Source organism: Mirounga leonina, unplaced genomic scaffold, assembly GCF_011800145.1.
Source record: "Mirounga leonina isolate KUSES-001 unplaced genomic scaffold, KU_Mleo_1.0 Mir_129, whole genome shotgun sequence".
In the NCBI taxonomy this organism is placed as follows: domain Eukaryota; kingdom Metazoa; phylum Chordata; class Mammalia; order Carnivora; family Phocidae; genus Mirounga; species Mirounga leonina.
Window position 1 is genome coordinate 79692792 of NW_023270323.1, and position 14357 is coordinate 79707148.

At 42.6% G+C, this 14357-nt stretch overlaps 1 protein-coding gene across 1 annotated transcript in view; it reads right to left on the bottom strand.

Moving 5' to 3' along the window:
• Positions 1 to 14131, bottom strand: part of ADD1 (adducin 1) — an 89661-nt gene extending 75530 nt beyond the window's left edge. The window contains exon 1 of the mRNA XM_035005434.1: positions 13707 to 14131. The gene's annotated coding sequence lies outside the window, so the exon portion shown is untranslated. The remainder of the gene's footprint in view (positions 1 to 13706) is intronic.
• Between the last annotated feature and the right edge of the window lie 226 nt (positions 14132 to 14357).

Genomic DNA, 14357 nt, shown 5'->3' on the forward strand with positions numbered 1-14357 from the left:
AGTCAGTTAAGCACCTGCCTTCGGCTGAGGTCATGATCCCAGAATCCTGGGATCAAGTCCTGGGATAGAGCCCAGTGTAGGGCTCTCTGCTCAGTGGAGAGTCGGCTTCTTTCTCCTCCCTCCCTTTGCCCCTCTCCCTCTCTGCCTCTTCCTGCTCGTGCTCTCTCTCTCTCTCTCTAATAAATAAATAAATGCATTTGCATTTTCAAAGTGTTTTCATAACATCCTCTGCTTTGATGCTTCACTTCGTGATGGAGAAAATGGGAGTCTCAGAGCAGTAAAGTGCCTTTATCACCTATTGCTCTATCGCCCTCAGTTAACCAGCAGTAAACCCACACCTTCCAGCTGAAGACCTGCTCCTTCCTTAATACCACGCCACTGCATCTCCACTTCCTCTGCAAGGAATTTCAAGCAAGAGCAAGCAGACGAGAATATCCACATTTTCAGGTAAAGACTTCCTCAAGTCATTCTAAGTCAGTCCATAAGGCAAACCAACATTAAGCCTTTCAGAGTAAGAGAAGGGAAGAGCAAAGTGCTCAGGACAGGATATTCTAAAGCTCCCTCTCAAGTGATGGCCTTCTCCCCATGCCAACAGCAAAAGCTGCCACTGCAGGGTACTGTGAAGGCACATGCGGAATAAATGTCCCTGTAAGCAGCCGGGGCCTAGCACAAACCTGCATGTGCATGCAGGCCCATCCCCTGACACCAGCCTCCAGGGGCTCAGGGGCTCAGGGGCTCAATGCAGAGCTAATTTGTTCTGACATAGGTGACAGTATCTGGGGGACACACACTGCTAGGCCAATTGTATAATTTCTCTTTCCCAACCTCCTGAAACAGTTCCTAGACTTATATTATTTCTGGTAATAAAGTTCAGAAAAAAGGTTCATAATTATATTAGTAATATATAACAGCCATTTACTGACAGCTTACCAGGCATCTTACAATATCTATATAAGACAGGCACCATTCTTACTTCCACAGTACATGTAAACACTTCCTTATTGGGGAAATCATACAGCTGATGGGAGTATAAATTGGTACAACTTCTCAGGAGGGTAATTTGGAAATATCCTTGGACCAGGCAATTCATTCCTCAGAACAGACTTACAAATAAACATCACAGTGCCCAAAGACGGAGATGCAAGAATATTCACTGAAACAGTTCATAACAGTAAAATTCTGGAAACAACCCATCGATACAGGAGTGATTAAATAAATAATAGTATACCTGTAAAATGGGACACCTAGGACTGTTGAGGAGAACGAAACAGATGTCTGTGTGGCGATACTGAGCATTCTCCAAGATGCATTAAGGGGAAGCAAGATCAATATCATTATGTGTAACTATTTTTTTCATACAGTTATTAAATTGTCTGCAACTTGTTTCTTGTGGTTTTTTTAAATGAGCTCTATGCCCAACATGGGGCTTGAACTCACGACCCCAAGCTCAAGACCCCAAGCTCAAGAGTCGCATGCTCTACCGACTAAGCCAGCCAGGCGCCCTATGTGTAACTATTTCTTAAAAGAGGTATATGTGCAAACCAGCGTTCTGACTGTGCGCTCTCAGGCAATTACGCAACAGCTTCCTCATCTCCAAACTGGGACAATACTTCCCACACAGTGCAAAATAAAAATCACCTGTGGCCGCTGTTACAATTTAACGATTACACAAATCATAATACTATTATAATAATAACATTAATAATTTTACTGTTGCTGTTATTAGATGGGCTCAAAAAAAAAATCTGTTCATACCTACACTGCCCAGTGTCAGGCATTAAGCAGACATAGGGCAACGGCATCCACCATGTGCTGTCTCCTCATCTAGCTCATACCCCACAAGGGCTTCTTTTCCAGACACCTAGCCCACGTGGCCTGGCCCCTTCAGTATCTGCCACCAACGGGCAACATGAAACCACGGGCAGTGAGATAGATCCCCACTTCCACTACCCAAACACGTGCTCCCAGATGCACACAGATTTGATCTCTGATCAAATGTCTCCTCCTCAGTCAACCCAATTCTCCATCTAAAATAGATCCTGCTGCCATCATACTCTATTTCCTCACACCTCCCATCTTCACAGCACTTACTACTACTTAACATAGCATTTATTCCTTATCTCTCATTCTAGAATGGAAGTTCCCAAGAGGGGGAAATGTGTCTCTGTCCATTGGGCGTAGAACGATATCCAGCATGTAAGAGGTGCTCAATAAGTATACTGATATGCAAGTTAATAAAGTTATAGAAAGGAAAATATGCTTGCAAAATAACATTTTTAAAGATTACTGTTGTTACTTTTACCCCAGCAGAGAGGGTTCTCAAGGCACTGTTAAAAGGTAAGTGTCCTACAGACTCGAGTCCTACTGTATTTAAAATGCTTTTTTCCTATGTAGCATAAACTCATTAAAAAAAACACCTTGTCAAAATATACTGAGCACTTTTAAATTAACAGCTATGAGAAAAAATGTACATTAGCCATAACAATTGTTTAAAAGGTGGGGCGCCTGGGTGGCTCAGATGGTTAAGCATCTGCCTTCAGCTCGGGTCATGATCCCAGGGTCCTGGGATTGAGCCCCACATCGGGCTCCTGGCTCAGCGGGGAGTCTGCGTCTCCCTCTCCCTCTGCCTCTCCCACTGCTCATGCTCTCTCTCTCTCTCTGTGTCTCAAATGAATAAATAAAATCTTAAAAAAAAAAATTGTTTAAAAGGGTACTTCTGGAATGAATAAAGCTCAAAGGGCAAAATGAATTCAACTTGCTCCCCTTCATTCCCTCCAACTCAAGTTTCTTGCATGTAGGTCAGAATAAGCATTAACTATTAAACAACTCTGTTAAAGTTTAATGTTATGCTATGTTAAGATTCCAAACTATTTTAAGGAGACATGTGACAGTCAGTAAGCACTGACCAAACTAAGAGGGTATTAACATATTTACTCTGTTACTAACCAAATCTTAGATTTGGTTTTGAAAACCTTTAAACAGGGAATTCAAAAAAGGACATCCCTCTTCTACTTGCCAAAATAACTTCCCAAAGCACGGAGGAAAATAAAAACAAAACAATATATAGGATTCACAGGTAAGTGGATTTTTAAGTGAATTTAGATTCTGAAGAAGGCTATGAACTTAATTTATATAAAAAGAAAATGTTGCAATTCACCAATTTTTCACCAAGAAAAATTTTAAAGTCCTGTTGCTAATGTAACAGAACAAACATCAAGAGCACTTAGAGAAATAAATAACTATTCAAAACGCAATAACATAAAATAAAATTTGCAATGTCTGGTATCCATAAAAAATTACCCAGCAAGCAAAGAGCAGAAAAATATAACCCAGAGGAGATAAATCAATCAAAACTAACCCAGCACTGAAAGAGAAGTTAAAATTAGCAGGCAAGGTCATTAAAACAGTTGGTACAACTATATTCCATATTTTCGAAATCTTAAGTAGAGAAATGGAAGATACAAAAATGATGCAAATAGAACTTGTAAAGATGAAAGCCAGGATGTCTAAGATGAAAAATTACACTGAACAAGATCAACAGCAGATTAAACAGTGCAGAAGAAGAATCAGTGAATGTGAAGATACAGTACGAAAACTATCCAAAATGAAACCTACAGAGAAAAGATAATCAAAGGGGCATCAGTGAGCTGTGGAGCAACTTTTCATTGTCTAACATGCATGGCATTGGAGCCTTCGAAGCACGGGACATGGAGAAAGAATAGGAAAAACCGTGAAAAATAATGCCCAAGATTGTCCCAAATTTGATGAACATTATAAACCCACAGATCCAAGGAAAAAGCTCAATGAATCCCACAAGCACAAGAAACATGCACACAAAGACACATCAAAATAAAACTGCTCAAAACCAGTGACAGGGAAAAGTCTTAAAAGCAGCCAGAGAAAAAGGACATGTTACGTAAAGGAACAAAAATTAGGACGATAGCAGATTCTTGCAGGAAATGATACAGCAAAAAGACAGTGAAGCAACACCTTTTGAAAAAGTAAAAATTAAGAGTTAGCCCAAAGGTTTTAAGCTCCAAGCCTTCTGGCTTACATCTACACTTCTGTGTAGCAAACTCCTGGTTTGCAATAGCACCTTTGAATCACAGACATTCCATTTTCTTCAACACCATCATCTCATTTGGTTAGATGCAGTACTGGTGTGCGGAAAAGCCACGAGGTACGTATCTGTTGGGAGGGCACCTAAGGGAATCCACTGTAACCTCCGGGCCAGGTATAGTGCTACCCAGTTCACTTACATTGTATCTAATCCCCATAAATATGCCATGTGAAGCAAGAAATATCTCCTCCTGTTTTACAATTCAGGAAACAAGGTTAATTTGGCACAGAAAATTACACAGCTAGGCATAACCAGGTCCTTCTCACTCCATATAGCTCTTTCTATTAACGCACAACTGAGGGGCGCCTGGGTGGCTCAGTTGGTTAAGCGACTGCCTTTGGCTCAGGTCATGATCCTGGAGTCCCGGGATCGAGTCCCACATCGGGCTCCCTGCTCGGCGGGGGGTCTGCTTCTCCCTCTGACCCTCTTCCCTCTCGTGCTCTCTGTCTCTCATTCTCTCTCTCAAATAAATAAATAAAATCTTAAAAAAAAAAAAAGATTTAACGCACAACTGAAATATATTAAGCTAAAGGAAAACCATAAAATACCAAAGTTCATTCTGGGATAGAACTAGAATGATAAAGTGGAGAATTCTACTCAAATAAAAGTAAAGCAGATTTCTTAATGAAAACAAAGAATGGTCTTTTTTCCACTTATTATAATGGACAAGGCCCCCAACAATTGCCCTACAACCAATACGACACGGTGTTTCAGAACACGGTCTCTTCTATACGCTCTTTTATGGAGACCAAAGTACAATGCAACAGAACAAAGGCCACTGACAGACAAAACAATTCAGTTCCAGGGCGCCTGGGTGGCTCAGTTGTTAAGCGTCTGCCTTCGGCTCAGATCATGGTCCCGAGGTCCTGGGATTGAGCCCCGCATGGGGCTCCCTGCTCCGCGGGAAGCCTGCTTCTCCCTCTCCTGCTCCCCCTGCTTGTGTTCCCCCTCTTGCTGTGTCTCTCTCTGTCAAATAAATACAAATATTTAAAAAAAAAATTCAGTTCCAGAGACAGAGGTCTACTTCGATCTAACGATAAAATTTATTCTTTGGGCAGAAATCAGCAAATGATGACCCCTGCCAAGCCAAATGCTTTTTTTTTTTAAGATTTTATTTATTTGACAGTGAGAGACACAGCGAGAGACGGAGCACAAGCAGAGGAAGAGGGAAAGGGAGAAGCAGGCTTCCTGCTGAGCAGGGGGCCCAATGCGGGGCTCGATCCCCGGACCCTGGAGCCTAAGGCAGACGCTTAACGACTGAGCCACCCAGGTGCCCCGCCAAATGTTTTTATAAGGGCCACAAGCTACGAGTGACACTTAAAGTTTGAAAAAATAATAATATTAAACATAAATAATAATAGATGAGAGACCTGGAAATCAATTTAAATTTCAGTGTCCATAAAGAAGGCTTTATTGAACGGTCATGCACATTCATTTGCATATTGCCTGCACCTGCTTCCTGCAGCCGCAGCAGAGCTCAGGAGTTGCAAAAGAGACCCTACAACTCTCAAAGCCTGAAATATCTATTATCTGGCCCTTTACAGAAAGTTTGCCAACCACTGCTTTAAGGGAACAGATGGGGCACACCATCTTTAACAATTTGCCATGAACACTATTCCTCACAACTAAGCTTTTAAAAAGTCGGGGCATGCCTGGGTGGCTCAGTCGGTTAAGGTCTGCCTTCAGCTCGGGTTGTGAGGCTCGGGTTGTGATCCTGGAGTCCTGGGATCGAGCTCTGCATCTGGCTCCCTGCTCAGCAGGGAGTCTGCTTCTCCCTCTGCCTCTCCCGCCCACCCCTGCTCGTGTTCTCCCGATCACCCTCCTTCTCTCAAAAAAATACATAAAATCTTTAAAAAGTAACTGAAGATCACTCATGCAACAACTATTTCTTAAAGACCTGCTCTGTGCCAGGCATTGTGCTAGACGTTCGGAATACAGTAGTAATGAGGCACAGCTCTTGCCCTCATGGGGAAGACCAGGACCAAGAGTTATAATCAAGTGCCTAACGTGTTAGGACTGAGAAAGTATACAGAAGGAAGGCAGCACAGCCTGGTAGTTAAGAGCATCATGTATGGAGTCAGACACCCTAGGTCTGAATCCCAGCTCCACCACCTAACTGTATGACCTTGGCAATCACTTAAACTCCCTTAGTTTTTTCATCTGAAAAAGATAATCGGGACGCCTGGGTGGCTCAGTCAAGTAAGCATCCAACTCTTGATTTCGGTTCAGGTCATGATCTTGGGATCATGAGACTGAGCCCCAGGACGGCTCCATGCTCAGCAGGCCTGCTTGGGATTCTCTCTCTGCCCCTCCCCCCAATCGGACAGGCACGTGCATGCTCAAAAAAATAAATCTTAAAAAGATAATCATAGGTACTTACCAGGATTGTGGTAAGGATTAAATAATACATAAAAGCACAATGCCTAGCATATAGCAAATATTTAAAGAGATGAAAATTCAAGTTTATAAACTAGATTTTAGAAATTCTATATTGCCAATTAAAAGCAATATTCCTGGTTTTTCAACAATCAGTTAAGCAGGGAAAAGGATAAATCTCAGAGGAAAGTCCAGAAGCACTTAACATGATGCACACACCCAATGTGGAAGTAACTCCACCACCACAGAATGGTGGTCCTGGGTCCATTGAGACACTGATTGAATGGCGGACCACTGTTCTAAAAGCAAGGCCACAGAACAGGGGTTCTTAATTAGAGGATACATTTTAATCACTGGTCTGAGGCTGGAATTCAGCAGGTCTAGATGGGATTCCTACATGTGTGTCTAAACCATTGCCATAAAACAAGGTTACAAAAAAAAAAGTCTTTAAAAAAAAAACTTCCAGAGTGCCTGGGTGGCGCAGTCGGCTAAGCGCCCTACTCTTGGTTTCAGCTCAGGTCATGATCTCAGGGTCCTGGGATTGAGCCCCACATCAGGCTCTGCGCTCAGTATGAAGTCTGCTTGAGATTCTCTCTTTCTCTGCCCCTCCCCCTCGTGTGCGCGCACTCTCTCTCTCTCTCTCTCTCTCTCAAATAAATAAAATCTTAAAAAAAAAAACCTTCCATTTCTCCTTCACAGAATGGTATTTTCCCCTTTACCCACTGTACCCACCTTTTGTTTTTAAAGATTTTATTTATTTGGGCGCCTGGGTGGCTCAGTTGGTTAAGCAACTGCCTGCGGCTCAGGTCATGATCCTGGAGTCCCTGGATTGAGTCTCGCATCAGGCCCCCTGCTCAGTGAGGAGTCTGCTTCTCTCTCTGACCCTCCCCCCTTTCATGTGCTCTCTCTCTTATTCTCTCTCAAACAAATAAAATTTTATTTTAAAGATTTTATTTGTTTGAGAGAGAGAATGAGAGAGACCCAGGACCCCCACACGGGGCTCAATCCCAGGACCCCAGGATCATGACCTGAGCCAAAGGCAGACACTTAACCAACTGAGCTACCCAGGCGCCCCCGTACCCACCTTTCAAGGGTAAGTTTAAACTCTACCTTCTTTATGTAGCCTTCCCTGAAGCTTTATGACGTTATGTTTTTAGCTATCATTTTCCCAAGAGTGTGACTTAGTTTCCCAAAGACTTAAAGAGACCGAATCTTAAATCATTCATTCCACAAACTGGGAACCTACTGTGTGCCAGTTTACCATGCTCAGAACACAGTGGAAAGCAAAACCAAGGTGCTGTAAGAGATAAAACTGGAGATATACGTGGGAAGATGCCAAACCAAGGCTGGTCCAAGAGCTCAGAATTTATGGACCAGGGATCACTGAAAAGCTCTAAGCAGGGAAGTGTCATGGTCTAGTCTATGACTCAGAACTCATTCTAGCAAAAACACAAAGGGGCCAGCTTAAACAGTGGATAAATACATTTCTCTGCCTTCATGAAGTATCATTACTGTGGGGGGAAAAAAAAGAGAGTAAACATAAATAAATCATTTAAACTGAAGGACACCAGAAGTGTATGAGTTAGTAAATAACAGGGGAAACCTATTTGAAAGAGGGCAGACAGTCTCTTTAAGGGATATTTATGCAGGGCCTAAATGAGGAGCTGGCCATGCAGAGTGGTATAAAAGTGTTCACTCTAGGCAAAGGGATCAATGTACGATTCCCGAAATTGCAAGGGCTAGGTTCCAGGAAAACCACTGTAAATGCAGCATAAATGAGCAACTGGAAGAAGGGAGAAAGTGAGCTTGAAGATCATGATAAGAAATTTGGATTCTGTCATTAAATATAATGGGAAGTCACTGGGTTTTTGTTTGTAAGATTACTTACTTTATTCTGAGTATGTACTCCAACTACATGAACTAAAACATACATCCGAAGATATATAAGCTCATACAGTGAAAAGTAATTCTCCCTCCCACCCTGACCCCTAGCCACAGAGATCCCCATCCGTAGAGGCAACCACTTTTATCAGTCTTTGAAAGGTTTTAAGCAAGACAGAACAGGATCTAATTTATATTTATGTATATCACCCTGGCTGAAAGGTAGAGAACGGGTAGGAAGGGCTCAGGGAAACCAGCTGGAGCCTGCTGTGCTAGTTCAAAGGAGACGTGATGCTGCTGGGTCCCAGGTGGTGACAGTGGAGATGGGACAGGAGGATTGATTCAGGATGTATTATGAAGGGAGAACTGACAAAACTCACATTGGCGAAACAGCATTAACAACTATGACCATAGGCACTGTTTTTCCCACACTTAGAATCTATAGGTCTAACAATTTAGACTTTAAAGCTTAAATATCTGAGTTCAGTGAACATGTACATAAATAATGGGTGAGAGAACAATGGGTAACATAAGAAAAAACAGATTACTAAAATGTAATGTTAACAAATTGATTAATAATGGACTCACTGGGTCAATGAGTTAGACGATTTTATCTCAAAAATGACATTGCTGAAACCAACCCAAAACAGTATTGCTGTAGTTGAGGGGCTGAAATGGCAGCTATTTAAAAAAAAGAAAAAAATGCAAAACTGAAATCTTTAATACTGGTAGCTGTCAACCGCCACATAATACAGAACACTGGAATCTTCTCAACAGAATTTCTGAGTATGACATCATACCTATGTGATGTATTTCCTTCCAGTCTGATAACTTAAACTGCATGAGAAAATTCTCATCAGTTCATAGTATAAGGGAAAAAAATGCCATTAGTGGATAAAATTTTTACATTGAGTATTCATTAAAAAGCAGTTAAGTGCTGTATCTACATAATGGAGTATTATTAAGTCTTCAAAAGGAAGGACATTCTGCACCTGCTACAACCTGGATGAACCTTGAGGATATTAGGCAAATGAGCCAGCCACAAAAGAATGAATACCGCATGATGCCAATTATATGAGATATCTAGAGTAGTTAAAATCATAGAGACAGAAAGGACAGAGACAGGGGCTAGAGGCAGGGGAGAATGTGTTTGATGGGCACAGAGATCCAGTTTCACAATGAAGGAGTTCTGGGATGGACGGTAGTGATGGCTGAACAACAATGTGAACGTATATAATACCAGCGAACTGTACATTTACAAACATTAAGATGGCAAATTTTATGTTGTACGTATTTTACAATTAATAAAAACTTTTTAAAGCATTTTAAAGAAAATGTGTATAATACACTACCATCTATCTGATAAAGGGAAACTATGAATGTAACCATAAAATTAAAAGGTTGGGGCACCTGGGTGGCTCAGTTGGTTGGGTGACTGCCTTTGGCTCAGGTCATGATCTCAGGGTCCTGGGATCGAGCCCCGCCATCAGGCTCCCTGCTCGGCAGGAGGCCTGCTTCTCCCTCTCCCACTCCCCCTGCTGTGTTCCCTCTCTCGCTGTCTCTCTCTCTGTCAAATAAATAAAAAAAATAAAATAAAATGTAAAAAGGTTATCTATAGGGAAGAGGGATAGGTGAAGATGAAAGGATGGAAAGAAGCAATACTTTGACTATACCTTGTTTCATACATTTGACTTTGAAAGACTTTTTTTAATATTTTATGTAATTATAAAATAAAATTTTTAAAAAGTAATCCCTAAATACTAAGAGAAAAAAAAGCCCAAAAACCTAAGCACCCAGTAGCAAAATCAGAGTAACTATTCTAAGTGACTTTAAAACACAGTAATTTGACTTTATATCTCTAATGGGGATGCAAAAAACTCAATTTTTATTAGTTGATGATAGTCTTCGTATTCTTCTAAGACTGAGAGGTGTACAGTGTGGGATAAAACAATAAGTAATTAGGGACACCTGGGGGGTTCAGTCAGTTAAGTGTCTGCCTTCAGCTCAGGTCATGATCTCAGGGTCCTGGGGTGGAGCCCCATGTCAGGCTCTCCACTCAGCGGGGAGTCTGCTTCTCCCTCTCATTCTCCCTCTGTGCTTGCTCTCTCAAATAAATGACTAAAATCTTAAAAAAAAAGAGTAATTAGAATCAAGAGGTCTGTCTTCGAAGAAAAAAAGATAAAGGAGTAAGATCAAGAAGGTTAAATAGAACTCTGTATAGTAACTGTGATCTGTGCACTGGAAAGACCTAGAAACAATGATCAACCTAGTAGCAGTGAACAACCCCAGGACACAGACTGTCATTACTAAATACTGTTTTTCATTAAAAGAAACCAAGGTCCCTTGGAGAAATGGATGATTCCAGGGCTTGGGACAGAAAATGTGTAAGATGGGCCTGGTGCAGTTTGTCACACCGGAAAGATCAAAGACTTTTAGAGTCTTGTTTAAAGGGTTTAGGAAGCAAACAGAACAGATTCCTATTGGACAAAGATCGGACAATCTCAGCATCAATAAGGATAATACCTACAATGGACTGAACCATATCACATATGTTTAAATCCATGAGTTCACAATGACACAAACACGTAACACAACTCACTGACTACTTTCAGAGGATTCCCAACTTATTTTGAGAATTAGTAACTTACTGGATAAATTAAGCATTTATCCCACTTTTCCCAAAAGAGCTAAAATTCAGGGTAACCAAATTATGGAGAGGGCATTTCTCTTTTTTTTTTTTTTTTTAAGATTTATTTGTTATTTGAGAGAGAGAGAGAGACAGAGAGAGCAGGGGGAGGGGCAGAGGGAGACTGAGAGAATCTCCAACAGACTCCACTGAGCACAGAGCCTGATTCGGCGCTCCATCCCAGGACATCAAGATCACGACCTGAGCCGAAACCAAGAGCAGCAGCCCAACCAAATGAGCCACCCAGGCGCTCCAGGACATTTCTCTTTATAGAAGCATTCCAGGGGCGCCTGGGTGGCTCAGTCATTTAGCATCTGCCTTCGGCTCAGGTCACAATCCCAGGGTCCTGGGATGGAGCCCTGCATCGAGCTCCCTGCTCAGCGGGAAGCCTGCTTCTCCCTCTCCCACTCCCCCTGCTTGTGTTCCCTCTCCCGCTATGTCTCTGTCAAATAAATAAATAAATAAAATCTTAAAAAAAAAAAGCCACATTCCAGCTAACAAAGTTATAGAATTAAAATATCAACACCTTCCAATGCCTAATAAAATGATGACTCTGGGGCATCTGGGTGGCTCAGTTGTTAAGTAAATCAACTCTTGATTTCGGCTCAGGTCGTGATCTCCAGGTCATGAGATTGAGCCCCTCGGTGGGCTCCACACTGAGCATGGGAGACTGCTTGACATCCTCTCTCCTTCTCCCTCTGCCCCTCCCTGCTTGCGCGCGCTCTCTCTCTAAATTAAGTAAATAAATAAATAAACAAACAAATAAGGACTCTAGGCATTGAGCACCAAGGGTTGCTAACAAGAAGAATGACTACTAATCATTATCTGCCTACCAATCTATGAAGTCTTTTTGCTAAAAATAAATCAAATCTGAATCTGATCACATCTTTAGATTTATCTACCAGTGCACAGTCATTTCTGTATAAACTACAATACAGAACAAAATACAGACTGTGTGTAACTCCACAGGACAAATCATGGAGTTTCACCAACAAAAAAATTACAAGGAGAGACAAATGATGGAGGGGGACCTACAGACTAAAACAAGTCACAATGTATAAATAGCATCTGGATCCTGATTCAACTGTTATAAAAAAGACTATGACACAATTAAGAAAAATTTTAACATTGGTTGGATATTTGAAGGTAATGAGAAATTATTAATTTTTCGTGATAGTGGTATTTGTTTATCTTTTTTTTTTTTTAAAGATTTTATTTATTTATTTGAGAGAGAGAGAATGAGAGACAGAGAGCATGAGAGGGAGGAAGGTCAGAGGGAGAAGCAGACTCCCTGCCGAGCAGGGAGCCCGATGTGGGACTCGATCCCGGGACTCCAGGATCATGACCTGAGCCGAAAGCAGTCGCTCAACCAACTGAGCCACCCAGGCGCCCTGTGTTTATCTTTTTAAAAAATGTATGTAAATATACACACTGAAATATTCAAGTCAAAATGACATGAAATCTAGGTTTGGGGGATACAGAGAAAGTCCGGCTGAGTTAACAACTGTTGAAGCTGGATGAGGGTAAACAGGGACTTATTACACCATTCTCTCTACATGTGCCTGAGAACAATTAAACATGTAAAATAAATAAATCAATCTTTAAGTTTCATATAATAAAAATATCTTTTATTGTTAAACTTATAAACTGAGACAAGGTAATTTTAACACTGGTTGGATATGTGATTTTTTTAACAATCTTTTTTAGAGTATCTTTTTTAAGATTTTATTTCTTCATTTGACAGAAAGAGAGAACTCACAAGCAGAGGGAGCAGCAGGCCGAGGGAGAAGCAGGCTACAGACTGAGCAGGGCAACTATGCCCCACTCAAGCCCTGGGATCATGACCCGAGTCGAAGGCAGACGCTTAACCAACTGAGCCACCCAGGGGCCCCTTAAAGTATCTTTTAAAGCATTTCAAATTATTTACTTTTCTGACAATACAATGACTACTTGAAAGAACTAACTGGAAACTAGTAATCGTCTAAAGAAACAGCTTTTACGGTAAAATCAGTAACACAAAGCTGAACACCAAACAAAATCTTATCAGTATCAGGTAATGTCAAAGACTTAAAGGGGAAAACGGTCAGCTGTAATAAATTATATTTTAGAAAGAAAACTATCCCACCTTTTGGAGACTGGGCAGAATTTAGATTCATGGCATTCAGTGAGCCTCTGTGACTAAAATCTAAACATAGCGACAAGCAGTAAAACAAATCGTACCAGCTGTCCTGCTGTAAACCACATCAAAACTCTGAAAAGCAGTTCTGACTGCCAAACCATTCACTTCCTTAAAAAACATCTTCACTATTCTAGTTTTCCCCACAGTCAGAATCAAGGAGTATATTGAGATTTCGGATTTTAAAATATAATTTCTCCATCGCTAGCATCAGCCCATCAACTTAAGGCTGAATTTTACAGTCCCACCCTCCTACATTTCCCCCGCGGGGCCACAAAAGCCCTCCCCTCTCTCGGTGCCCGCTGAACTCTTACTCATCCTCTCCCACTCGCTTTCACCGGAGGCCGCACGGATGTTTTCGCAAAGGAGACCAGAGTGCACCTTTCAGCAAGCCTACTTCTTCTCCCCGTTAAGATTTCAATCCATCTTTCACAAATACGCGAAAATACCTTTCTGTAGTAACTTACCAGCAATGCATACAGCTATCGGATGTGTTCTGACCCTTAGGGATACACCAGCTGCTTTACGTCATTTAGGCATAAAATTACGCATCAAACCACCAGCAGTTCCAGGTGAACCGAAGCATTTATTCGAAGGCAGGTATGCATGAAGTGAACACAAATCGCGCACAAAATATCCCGAGCCGTGAATTACAAGAATACAAAGTAACTGTTCGGGGCAGCAGCCCTCCGACACCTCCCCCCCCGCAACAACGTTCAAGAGAGAAAAGAGCGAGATGACCAACAAGCTCCCTGGGCCGTCCAGTCCCCGGACCACCGCACGACCGTCTGCAGGCAGGGCTGGCTGGCAGAACCCGCCGCCCGCAAACGCTCCAGAGCCACAGGCAGCCCCGAGCGGCGGGCGCTGCAGGCCGCGGACCGCGCTGTCGCCAGCACCTGCTGACCCAGCGCCCGCTCCGGACCCCCGCCGCCCACCACCCAGCCCACAGGCCAGCTGCCCGGCCGCTCCCGCGGAGAAGCCCGCGTCCTCTCCGCACCCGGTCACGGCCGAACGGCGACCACCCCTCCCGGCGCGGCCCCGCGCCCCCGCGCCCGACTCGAGACCCGCCAGCGCCCCGCCCGGCGCGGCCCCCGCCCGCCTCCGCCCGGCCTCCCGCG